Genomic DNA, 14,353 nt, shown 5'->3' on the forward strand with positions numbered 1-14,353 from the left:
GAATTTTAAACGAAGACTTTGGAAGCTATCAAACTCCCAGCTTGCCAACAGAAAAGTCTTATGCTTTTTTAATGAACATACTAAGAACTCAGTACAACTAAATAAAAGTAAGTAAAAAGTATCTATTGCTGAATAACAAATTATCCTAAAGCTTATGACTTAAAAGAACATATTTAAAGGACTTCCCTGGTGGTGCAGTGGATAAGACTCCACGCTCCCAATGCAGGGGGCCTGGGTTCGATCCCTGGTCAGGGAACTAGAACCCATGTGCCTGCCGCAACTAAGACTTCGCATGCCACAACTAAGGAGCCCGCCTGCTGCAACTAAGACCCGGTGCAACCAAAAAAAAAAAAAATATATATATATATATACTGATGCCCAAGGCACCCTCCCCTCCGTCCAATTCAGTCAGAAAGGGCCTATGCATCAGTATTTTTTTTAACATCTTCATTGGAGTATAATTGCTTTACAATATTGTGTTAGTTTCTGCTGTCACAGAAACACCGAGGCGGTCACAAAGCACTGAGCTGATCTCCCTGTGCTATGCGACTGCTTCCCACTAGCTATCTATTTTACATTTGGTAGTGTGTATATGTCCATGCCACTCTCTCACTTCGTCCCAGCTTACCCTTCCCCCTCCCCATGTCCTCAAGTCCATTCTCTAGGTCTGTGTCTTTATTCCTGTCCTGCCCCTAGGTTCTTCAGACCCTTTTTTTTTTTTTTTTTTTAGATTCCATATGTATGTGTTATCATACTAGGCATCAGTATTTAAGAAAAAAAAAAGAACATATTTATTATCTCACAGTTTCTTTAGGTCAGAAATCCAGCACAGCTTAGCTGATTGTTCTGCTTTAGGGCCTCTCACAGGTTGCAGGCATGCCGGCTGGGCTCTAATCATCACAAGGCTCCAGCAGGCCCCCAAGCTCACATGGTTGTAGGAAGGATTCAGTTCCTCATGGGCTGTTGGAATGAGAGCCTTGGTTCCTTTCTAACTGTTGGCCTCAGATCCCTGCTGTACAGGCATCCTCAACATGGAGGCTTGCTTCATCAAAGAATGAGCCAAGAAGGCAATAGAACCTTCAAGCAAGATGAAAGTTGCAGTATTTTGTAATCAAATTACAGACGTGACATCTCATCAACTTTGCTGTACTCTTTCGGTTAGAATCAAGTCACTATATCCAGCTCATACTCAAGGAAAGATTTGTTAAGGGTGTGAGTACTAGGATATGGGAATTATTGGGGACCATTCCTGAAGTCTTCCTATCGCAGAGGAGATGAAGCTTCTTGATGAGATTTATGGTCATCCTGAAGACCTGTTTTAACTTCTTATCACACACATTCACACACACACAAAAAGCTTGGAATCTACCATTCTAACTGGAATGACACATCAACCATATCTTTGAGACCTAAGAAAATTCCCTAAGTCTCAATCCAAAGGAATAGTGGGGACGTGGCTCAGCACTGGATAATGCATTGGATAGTGTGCAACCCATGTGCACTAGTGACATCCACCAATGTGCACATCTCAACAGCCAGTCTCAAAACTTTCAGGGCCACCCAAAGTCTAGCCAGTATTTGACTCCAATATTTAATTGCACTGATTAGAGCAACAATAATATCAGGTATTTGGACTAATCATTTAAAAGGTGGAACTGAACATGTTGAATATGAAATAATATAGAGCCACACTGAAGAACAAGTCACCATGGGAGCTGCTTCTACAATGTCTGGCTCCAGGACTAAGCCACCACTGCCATGTTCACGAAATTACCACCATCAGGACAAAGCCACAATCAAGAAGCATCAATTATCAGAAAGCTATCGCAGGAATATGACACCTCCAAAAGACTTCTTTTCAGAAGAAAAGCACAGAAGAAACAGAAGCCAGGCCTCCAATTCTCTTCGACCTTCCAGCACCTGTGCAAGGGCATCTGATGGATGGAACCTAAATTACAGCCAAAACCCAAAATGCAAGTGAGTCTGAAGAATGAAGCTTTTCTCTTTCTAGCTTACTGTACCGGAAGGAACAGTAGGAGGAATAGAGAATAGGTGTTTTGAGTGGTCCTGGGTCAATCAGAGTGACAGCTTTTCAGGCTTTGAATTTGACTCAAAGGAATTCTTGGCACCATCAGATGAAAGACTGCAGCCACATATCCCTCCACCATCATTGTACCAGTTTCTGACCTCCCTTTCCTGGTTGTATTCCAGGAGCAAATGCTGGATCATCAATGTCTATATAGCACATAGTAAGAAAGAGGAGTAAAACATGGGATTGTGATATCACACCAACTGAGATCCATCTCTGCTTGATGTGTATACAGTATTCCTGCTGTAACAACTATGCTTTGGGTTAAGAGTTTTTTAAAATATCACATTTTATTTAAGTTAAACATGATTACAATTGTTATTTTTCTTTCAGTAAACTTACAAGAAGAAAAGAAAACCCATATGACGTGATGAAGAGTTCACTGATAACATACAAAGGTATAGATCTTGTCTTTTAGCAGCTGAGACACAAATCGAAGAAGCATTCACAATCAATCAGTGTCACATGATAAGGTCCAGAGTGTGCACACTGATCCCATTTGTTGACTAGATTAATTTCAATTTTCTTTTCTTAATCAACACTAATGTCTTGCCACTGGATTCTAGATTTTTTTCACACCTTGATTTTATGACAGCTACACTTATTTCTTCCCACTGTGTTTACTGTGGTTCTGCATGTATTGTTATTTTAAGTACTTACCACATCAGCATGTGAGCACAAACTCATGGTTCCAAGTTATCTGGCTGGTCCACCCTATTTTTTAATCATAGCTGGGAATTTTCCTCTCCTTCTCTTACTTTTTTTTTTTTTTTTTTTGCTTCTCTTGAACATTTCTTTCCCATTGGGCCTCAGTAAAACCCTTTTTAATTTTAGTAGATTCTACTATGATATAAAATAACCTAAACCCTCAGTTTGAATGCTGTCCCATTGGATGTTTTTGCTTCCAGAGTTCTACCTTTTATTTATTTGTTTGTTTGTTTGTTTTTACTTTCTCTAAACTCTGGCATAGAGTCTATTTTTCTAAACAAGAATTGCAACTTATCTAATAAATTTCTGACCTTAGTTTTGGGTTTTAGAGTCACAATTTAGGATGTTTGCCCACCATTTCTCTTGCTATCAGCCTATTGTTTTTTTCTGAAGATCTTGGCCACATTCTCAAATGTTGACTTTTATCATCTTGTATGTGTTTATCTTTTTCATCAAATACCCTTCAACTCATCAGTATCAGACACCCCACTCATTACCAAGTATCAGAAAAATATCCATGTCCAATTAGGATTCTATACTCCTTGAAAAGTAGGAATACTTCTTGGACATTCATTTCTTTCTCACTACTCTCACACCTTCATGGAAACGGAAATTCCCACATTACACAAAGTAACTTAAAATATGGTCTTAAAATATTTATAAATATTTATATTTAAAAAATATTTCCATGATTACTCTAATGAAAAGTAATCATGTCTAAATTTGCAATCCATTTCAGGAGAAAATATTTATACTATAGAAATGTTATTGAAATATCAAGATTTTGGGATTTTTTTTTTTCCAGCTAGAACATCTGTATAAAAATTAAACAGACAGCAAGTAAGAATAAAAATAAATGAAATGACTAAGTGCTGCCTTAAATAAGCTTTTCAATATAAACTCATCTTTGATATATTTTAAAAATTGACTAGGGTAATATTTTGTTCAAACGCTACCATTGTTTTCATGGGCCAAGGACAGATAGTTTGTAATGTTTGTTACTGATAACTTTTGGATTCTTGGCATGATGTAAATAAAATGCACTTGGATAAAAGATTTATGATGTTGGGAAACAGTGCTAAAATATGACATCCTAATGTGTACACACCTAGATAAATCTGTAATGGTTTCTCCTCAAATTGAGTTCAACATAATGTAATATAAAACCAGTTGTCATAAATTCACCCGTCGAAATGATCTGTGGAATTTTCGTGTAGCACAGCTTCTGACCCCCGCCCCACCCCAAAGAGAGAATACTGAGAAAAGAATATAAATTATTTGTTTTTAAATCCTGAGTATTCCTACTAATAGCCTTCAATTCTGAGATATGCTGGCTGATAATTTGAGTGAGCAGACCTGGAAATTACAAATGAAAAGCCACTATGAGTAGAAGTTCTTGGGGTTCACCTTGAGACCTCAGCTTAGATAGAAAGATCATACACAGCTCTTCATCTTTCAGGGCACGAAGCTGAGTGGGTGATGAAATTTTGCTACCATAAGAATAGAAAAGATCTCTAACTGTGATAGCTCAGACTGGTAAAATTCGGGGATGGTATGTATTTTGTTATTTATACTTTTCTTTCAATGTTTATATTTTTGAATAATGAGTTTGTATTATTTTATTATAGCAATACTTACTTTTTAAGAAGCCAGAAATATAAAAAGTATAATGGGATAATCAAAGATATTCACAAAATACATGCACAAGAAGGTTGATCATGATATTACCGGTTATCGACTCATGTGGTCATTACTATCTTGGCATGTTTTTTTTTTTAAATTTTTACTTTACATTGGAGTATAGTTGATTAACAGTGATGTGTTAAGTTACGGGTGTACAGCAAAGTGATTCAGTTATACCCATACAAGTATGCATTCTTTTTCAAATTCTTTTCCCATTTAGGTTATTACAGAATATTAAGCCAAGTTCCCTGTGCTTTACAGTAGGTCCTTGTTCGTTATCTATTTTAAATATAGTTCTTGGCATGTTCTCACAGGCTGTCAAAATCATAAAGCACCTCATCTCTTTAATGTTTACCCTTGCTTCATTATGAAAATAATCCTTTAAAGCTGCTTGGCTGGTCATTCTCTCAAAATGACCCCTTTATTCTCAAAGGTCTTATTTGGACAAATTTTTAGCTGTGAAGCACTTCTTAGCTAATGAAAAGGTAATTGAAAGTAAAAACCAACTTTGAAGCCTACTTGTGAGGATATCTCATAATTACAACATTAATTGGATTGATTAAATCAACACCATTTTGAAAATTACCTTCACAAAGACAATTCCTATGTCCATATATTACATTTTCTCAGAAGAAAAAGAATCATTACTTGAAAATGAAAAACATAAGAAATCTCAAAAAAAGGATTTTAAACATGAAGGCAATGCTAGTAGATATTTTAAATTGTATTTTAAAAAGGAGAAACAGGTATTCCTTCTTCTAAATTGATAGCAAATAATTTTATGACTTGAAATAAAATGTGATACTTGAAGTATATTAAAAAACATTTGAAATATAAAGATATTTACCAACTCTACAGGGAAATCAAACATAGCACCATAAGATATTTTACATCAATATTACTCAAGTCAGAAAAATTTTATAAATAATTTTATATGCAAATGCTATCATTGAGCCTGAATCATTAGTATTTAGTATCTTACTTGTAACACAATAGGGAATAAAGCTCAACTTTTGGGCAGTAAACAATGGATCCTTTGATTTTCTTTCATTCCTTAGCACATCTGGTAAGTGAAATGCCAGAAAGTGGGGAGAAACATGGAAAAAATTGGAATCTTTTGTGTAGTTAAAAACTCTGTGGAATCCAACATCAGCAAAAAGGCAGACTAGGAAGGTCCAAACTCTCCTTCCTACATAAAAACATCTACAAAACAACCAGAAACTATCTAAACCAACTTTGCAAGAGTTCTAGACACAAAGGTTTGTGACATAGCAAACACCCAACCACAAAAAAGTCATCTCCAAAATGGTGGCAAAGTTTTGTGGTGTTTTTATCTGCCTTTACCTCCTCCCTGGTACAGTGGCAGGCTTGGTCTTAAGCAGCAAGAATCCAGTTCCCAGTTCCCCTCATATTTGGACCAGAGGGAACAGAACAGACCTTATTTGTAAGTTATTGTGTAAGTGTGTTCTAATCTGGCTGGAGGATATTTGAAGGGCTGACTCACTAGTCTCTGTCTCACATAACTTGGAATGCAGGCAGAGTAAAGTGGCAAACACTCCTCAAAAAAGCTACAAGGGGGCTACAAACTCACAGACACCTCGAGTAAGAGATTATAGGTAGAGACATGCAATAGACCATCTAAGATCTGGAGGAGAATCTGGAGAGAGACTCTTTGAGAAATCAGGACATTCAAAAGCAGCTGCTTATATGGGGGATTTTAGAATATCCCACGCATGCCTAGGCAAGATGCAGGTTCAGAAGAGTCATGAGAAGACCTTAAGCTTTCGCCTTGCACTGATCCATGAAGGACTGTCTCAACAAAAAGCCAGTCTGCAAAAACTGGAAGAGATAGTTGTTCTTTCTTTTCACTTTTTTTTTTTGGTGTATTTTTGTTTGTCAGTGAGATATGATTTTACATCTGCTAAAACAGCTACAATCAAAAAGCATACGATAAAGCACTGGCAAAGATGTGGCAAAATCAGAACCTTCATACACCATTTGTGGTCATGTAAAACGGTACAGCTGCTTTGAAAAACATTTTAACCGTTCCTCAAGAATTTAAACAAAGAATTACCATGTGATCCAGCAATTTCACTCTTAGCTATATAGAAAAGAAATGAAAACATATGTCCACACAAAAATGTGCACATGAATGTTCATAGAAGCATTATTCATAATAGCTAAAAGGTGTAAACAACCAAAATGTTCATCAATGATGAATAAATAAACAAAATGTGTATAGCCATACAATGGAGTATTTTTCAGCCATAAAATGAATGAAATAATATACATGTTACAATATTGATAAACCTTGAAAATACTATGTTAGTTAAGTGAAAGAAGCCAGTCACAAAAGACCACATACTATATGGTTCTATTGAAATAAAATGTCCAGGATAGGCAAATCTATAGAAACATAGTAAACTAGTGGTTGCATATAGCTGGGGTTACAAGGGGATTATAACTAATGACTATAGGATTTCTTTTGGGGGTGATGAAAATGTCTTTAAATTGATTGTGGCTGTGGTTGCACAACTTTGACTATAATGAAGGTATTCAGTTAATTACACATTAGATGAATTGTATGGTATGTGAATTGCATCTCAATAAAGCTGTTAAAATAAATAAACTAATTGGTTAATTGGCAAATCAATAAATAAGTAAATGTAGTAGAGATATAATGAATAAAACTGGTAGTAGAGATATAATGAATTTTTTTAAACTGGATTGATGCAAATATAGTAAGGAAAGAGGAATAAAGTAACAAAAAACAGATGTTTCTAAAAGAAAACTAATAGCAAGATGGTAGACTGAAATCCAACTATATCAATATTTAAATAAATGAATTAACCCAGTTAAAAGATTTTTCCTTTATTATAAGACAAGATCAAACTACATGCTGTATGCAAGAAACACACTTTAAATAAAGACACAGATGTGAGGAAAATAAAGGAAAGGGAAAGAAATATACTCTTAGCAAAATACTTAGCAAAAGAAAGCTGGTATAGCTGTATAACTATTAAACAAATTAGAATTTAAGGCTAAAAATGTTACAAGTGATAAAAAGAAACACTTCATAGTGATAAATCAATTAAACAGAAAGATATGAAAATTTATATAAAATTGTCAAAAATTTAAGACAGGCAAATCCACAATCATAATAGGAGGTTTTAACCACCCCTCTCAGTATAGATGTGTGATAGAATGAGCAGACCAAATATGGTAAAAAATACAATATTTGAGTCACCTGATCAGCCAAATTGACCTAAATGACATATATAAAACTTAACCTGCAGCAACTTCAAAAAACATATTCTTTTAAATTTTGAAAAGCAGGGAAGTAGAATACCCCATTTTTTCGACAATTTCAAATAATGAAATGTTTATTGCATTGATTTGAGAAGTTTTCTATATAATTTTCAGCATTGTAACCACTTAGGAACAAAAAAACAGAGTGGAAATTGAATAAACTTTCTAAAAGAAACAAATCGAGGTGTAAATTTAAGCTCCTCCAGCCCCATGCTCCCTCACATCTCTATGGCTCTGTGCCAGATTCCTGAATCTCTGACCTTGGGTTACTTGATCTATAAAATAAATATAATAACATGTCAGAATAAGATTCTAAGCCATCCAACATGTACTCAGTAATGTTTTCTTTCTTCCTTTCCTCTTCCCAATCATCCTAAACAACACAGGCTCCAGTTATAATCTTAGACTGTATCTAGATAGAATAGCTACAGAAGGAGCCGTGATATGTTTACTATACAGATGTAAGATGTTACATATCAAAAATTGTAACATAGATGAAAGAAATGTATCCCTCAATAAATCATTATAGTTTCTATCACTGGAGTTTCAGTATGAACATAGAGGTCTAAGTCAGTGGTTTTCTACCTTTCCTCTGGAAATTCATAATAAAAAACATTAAAAACAAAGCAAAATAAACATGAACCCCTGAAGCTCCATTTTTCAGTGAAACCAGGAGATGGCCTGTTGTGACAGACCCCAAGGTGACCCCCAATGATTTCCCACTTGCCAGTGTCCACATCTTTGTGTCATCTCTCCTTTTGAATGCAAGTTGGACTTGTGATTTGCTTCTAACCAACAGAATATGGCAAAGGTGATAGGATGTGACTCCCATGATTAGGTTACATTATGAGGCTCCAGCTCAGCGGACTGGAGGGAGAGACAAGTAATCAGCTGGGTTGAAGAAGCCCACATGGCAATGAACTGGGGTGGTCCAGATCTGACTCCAGATCTGGAATACCAAATAACCACACAAATGCTGACATTTACTGAATGCCACTCAGTGCCAGGCAAAGCTCTAAGTATTTTACGCACACTGGCTCAGTTCATCCTCAGAGCAATCCAGTGAGGTAGGCATATTTCATCTCTCTCCCCTGATTAAAAACCACCAATGGATTCTCACTTCATTCAGAGTAAAATCTCCCACAAGAAATTTACAAAAGTTCTATGTCACTTCCAAAAGAATACTTTGCAAGATTCCTCTGAAAAATTTCTAGGTCCAGAAATTATGCCAACTTGCTGGGTAATGTTGTTATTAAGGAATAGAAAAGAAGCTGTCCATTAAAACTGCCTCAAATAAAGTAACACATTTGGTATCACTAATAATTGTCCATTATTTCTGCCTCGAAGGCCATAGTAAAATTAGTAAAATACACCAGTTGGCTTGGGAAAAAAATTCCCATTGACTGTCCAAAATGCTGGGATTCTGAAACTGCCTAGATTCGAGGAGAAGAAAAAAAGTCATCTCATCAACAGAGGTATGAAATGAATGTGGTCAATATCTACATGTTTAGCTAATATTATTTTAGGTAGAAAATAAAGGGGCAGGGAAAAGTACCACTTAGATTGGGCTCTATCCTGAAATCTTAACCTCATTAATTTTAAAATAGAATTTTAGAAAAATAGACCATAGCCCAAAACTGGGATTTTCACCTAATGTTGGCAAGGTATGAAAAATAAATTAATTTTCTCATAGAAACCATCTCCAGTACATTTATTTGATTCATGTTTCATATAAGCAACAGCAGCAGCAGGAAGAAAGCACTTGTAAATAGCTATCCACCACACATGAATTGCACTGAGCTTTTATGGTGTGTGAAATAAAGCATCTGGTTTTGAACAGAGAAGGGGAAAGGGGGGGAAAAAAGAAAACAGTAGGTTAACTGTGAGTTCAGGTAGAGCTGACATAATTAAGAATAAAGTGGATTAATAATCACTGTATCATACACTAAGTCATGTCTGATGGCTTCCTAAAATTATCTGAATGTTACTTGAGGACATAAAATAAACTCAAAGATAAAATTAGCTCTGTAGTAAAACAACTGGACAAGTGCCCTCATCTCTTTTTATAGTGAATGTCAGTAAACACAATTAAGGTGATTTTTAATTTATAATAAAAGTTAGATAAATTGCCAAATTTAATCTCCTTAATATCTTCGCTTTACATTACTCACAATAGCCAAGACATGGAAACAACCAAAGTATTCATCAACAATTAAAAGGATAAAGAAAATGTGATAAATATAGATATAGATATATAGACTTCTACGGAGAACAGTATGGAGGTTCCTTAAAAAACTAAAAATAGAACTACCATACGACCCAGCAGTCCCGCTACTGGGCATATACCCTGAGAAAACCATAAATCAAAAAGAGTCATGTACCAAAATGTTCATTGCAGCTCTATTTACAATAGCAACCTAAGTGTCCATCATCGGATGAATGGATAAAGAAGATGTGGCTCATATATACAATGTAATATTACTCAGCCACAAAAAGAAACGAAATTGAGTTATTTGTAGCGAGGTGGATGGACCTAGAGTCTGTCATACAGAGTGAAGTAAGTCAGAAAGAGAAAAACAAATACAGTATGCTAACACATATATATATGGAATCTAAGGAAAAAAAAAAAAAAAAGGTCATGAAGAACCTAGTGGCAAGATGGGAATAAAGATGCAGACCTACTAGAGAATGGACTTGAGGACACAGGGAGGGGGAAGGGTAAGCTGGGACAAAGTGAGAGAGTGGCATGGACATATGTACACTACCAAATGTAAAATAGATAGCTCGTGGGAAGCAGCCGCATAGCACAGGGAGATCAGCTCGGTGCTTTGTGACCACCTAGAGGGGAGAAAAAAAAAAAAAAAAAGATATATAGACTTATACATGTGTCTATAGATCTAGGTATAGTATAAACATAGGTATAGATGATATAGATATACACACCATGGACTTTTATTCAGCCATGAGAATGAAGGAAATTCTGCCTTTTGGGACAACATGGATGGACCTTCAGAGCATTATGCTAAATGAAGTAAATAAGACAGAGAAAGACAAAAAAAAAAAAAAAAAAAGATCTTCGCTTTAATCTGCTTAATTGTCAAGGAAATGGTTCTGTATGTTTGTTTATTTGATAGGCTCCTTGAAACATACACCTTTATGTCCTTTACCTTTCTTACCAGCATGAAAAATTATAGGAATGTTGGTGTAGAGATAAATAGAAAACCTAAACTGTGGAATACATGACATCCGATTAGTAAAGACACGCAGGCTCTGTTTAAGAGGGATGTTTTTCAAGCCTTGTAGGAAAAATGGATTGACTTGGTGTGGAGACAAACCATTCAAAGGCGACATAAGCTGGCTGGAAGGCAAACATCAGATCTGAAATCAGACCAGGCTCATGGCTGTAGCGACATGTTCGAAGACAAGTTGGATTCCCATTGTTGGAGGAGAAACAAGATGCCAAGCGCTGACATTGGCAGCTTGGTTCCCCCCAAAACACTTGCCGGTTCACGCCTATTTATGTATTCCTTGTGACATTCCAAAGTCACTCACGTGGGCGCCTCCATCGTGACATGTGAAGGAGGGGATCTGGTAAGTAGTAAAGTTAGGAGGCAACTCAAGTCTAAGTCGGGGAGGCAGTAAATAGAAGACAACAGGAAGAAAAAGGAGAAATAGGAGGAGGCGGAAGAGGGGGAGATGGGAAGGAGAAGAAGAAATGTGGAAGAGGAAGAAGCGGAGAAGACAAGAAAATTTTAAAAGAGAGAAGGCAGCGAAGAAGGAAGAGAGAAAGAGGAAGAAGAAAACCCTTTCTATGTACTAACTCATCTCACCTGGGGAGTAGGAACTGCTGTTATAATTCATGTCTCTCCTCTGCCGAAGACCTGCCAGTGGACGCTTACCTTATCCAAAGTAAGACCCCAAACCATTATGATAGCCACAGAGCCCTACAGGATTTTCCCACGGTGACGCCCCTTCCCCGGCCCTCCCACTCTTCTTCCCTCTTCCACTCAAGTTCAGCGACACCAGCTTCGTGGAACACGCCAAGCAAAATCTTACCTCAGAGCATTTGGGTTAGCTATTGCCTTTCCCCAGAACGTTCTCTGCCCTCCCCAGCCCTGCAACAGGGCTTCCTCATTCACTTCCTTCAGGTTTTTGCTCAAAAGTCACCTAAAGACTGTTATAATTATAACCACTGTTTAAGAAAATAAAAATCTCCCATATTTCTGTGCCCTTTTTCTGCTTTATTTTTTTCTTTACATCATTCATTGCTCCATGACATGTATTTGTACATTTGTTCATTACCTGTCTCCCCTCCTTTCTTGGGATTTGTCATGAGCACAGACTGGCTGCTCTATTCCCTGCTGTATCTTTAGCATCTAGAACTGTGCTTGGCATGTGGTAGTTGACCAAGAAATAATTGTCAGTGATTTACTGACTGACAAGGAAGGAAGGAAGGTAGGAAAGAAGGAAGGGAGGGAGGGAGGGAGGAAGGAAGGAAGGAAAGGAGGGAGGGAGGGGAGGAGGGAAGGGACTTGCTTTAGACAATAAACAGAAGCACAGTGAAATTAGTTTGTCCAGGTTACTTGGCAAGTTAAATAATTTTACTGTAATGAGCCAAACAACCTTTGTAGATATTTAGAACATAAATTGCATTCAAATTTAAAGCTGATGTTTTCGTTGTGTATACATGTGTGTTTTTGTTTTATTTTCTTGTGCTTCTCTTTGGATCATTGTTCTAATGTGTTATCCTCATCTATCAAGATAATAATCTTATTCTATCATTACACATTCGGTATGAGTGTTGGTGTGTAGACTGGAGATGGGAAATTAGTCTAATTGGCTGCCTGAAATAATAATTTGCTCAATTAAATTACCTACAAATCTGGTCAGAAGATAGGAGCTTACAACTTTTTCAAGGATTAGCAAAATAGTTTAAAAAAATTAGGGGGCATCCTGGATCTGAAGATCTCAGGAAGAGAAACACTTCCCTCTGATCCCCAATTGCTTGAAGTAGCATAAACTCTGAAACTGGGACACAATCCATGAATAGAAGAGTGAAGGAGAACCCTAATTTTAGTCTGATAAAATGTCCATTTTATTTTATTATGGCCAACCAGCTAAATAGCGTGTGAGGGACTGTCAAGATAAAGACAAATTAAGTTATGAAAAAATATTGATATGTTTTCTACATCTGGAATTGTGATCATGGATATTATCTGTGTTCTAGGTTTACACACATACAGCATAGAATTCCTTCTAAATCATACATGATCTTTCCAATTCAAGAGGGTGAGGTGAATAAGGCTTCCTTTTGAAGAACACAGTGTTTTGAGAATTGGACTGAGGAAAGTATTCATATTTAATTCTGAGGACCATTGCCAGAGTGGACCAGGTACATCCAGTATCACCAAGTTAGAATCACAGAACAACATGTGACTAAACCAATGTGATTCTAATAAAATTCACATCACTTTTTTCCTCTCTGCTTTGCTTTTCTTCCTTCTATGCCTAATATGATTAAGCTGTTTTCTTGCATTCCCCCAAATAAACTTCTATTATTCTCTATCTGCTTTAACTTGACTATGATGATTCATATTAAGAAAAAAAAACACAGAAATTTCAATGTAGCAGGAATCTTTGTGAAGTTGCACTTTTGCTTGGAACTCATCACATCATGTCAGAGAAACTTGCATAGTCTATGAGTCAGAATGCCAGTGTCTCAGCTGTCACCAGTAATACAATTCACCACCACAGACAATTTGTCTCTATACAGGAAGTGAATCTAATAAGGTAACATGGAAATCTATCCTTTAATTTAAAAAATGTATAAACACATATCACACAGCTTGTATTTACCTTACGTAGTTTGAAAAAAAACAATAAAATTAATTTAATAAATACATGGGAACTTGGTAACAAATATTCAGGTTTCTTCTAGAATATTATATCTATTAGCATGCCCCTAAGTAAAATACTAGCTTATAATATCCCAAGTGTGTATTTTCCCCACTATTGTTGTGCTGTCCACAGGAGATAGAACAATTACAGAAGACATAGGTTGCAGGTGTTTCTGCCAATGTTTTAGCTTGTTTCAAATTGCCTTCGGAAGATCCTTCTGCTTTTGAAGTTACATGTGACAACAACAGCGTGCTTCTCTGGCACTGTCCACATGTTTGTGCATCCCCAGGTGTCTTCAGGCTGTGCTCAAACACAGCAGATGTCTGAGTGACTGAAGGGTGTCTGAAAAGGAGCCACGGACACTGGGAACCAGAGGCAAAGGCAGAACACCAAGCCTCTCCTACCCTGAAGACTCATGGAAATTACCTCGCCCGAGGACACCTGAAACCAGTTTTTCCTGAAGGGAAGTATGTTGGGGTTTTTTCCCAACGTGGTGAGAAACACATGACTTGAGATGTACCGTCAACAAATGTTTAGGTGTACAGTGTAGTATGGTTAACTGTGAACACAGTGTTGTATGGCCCATCTCTAGAACTTTCATCTTGCATGACTGAAACCCTACACCCATTGAACAGCAACTGCCCATTTCCCGCTCTGCCCCCAGCC

This window comes from Balaenoptera musculus, chromosome 14, assembly GCF_009873245.2.
Source record: "Balaenoptera musculus isolate JJ_BM4_2016_0621 chromosome 14, mBalMus1.pri.v3, whole genome shotgun sequence".
Lineage (NCBI taxonomy): Eukaryota > Metazoa > Chordata > Mammalia > Artiodactyla > Balaenopteridae > Balaenoptera > Balaenoptera musculus.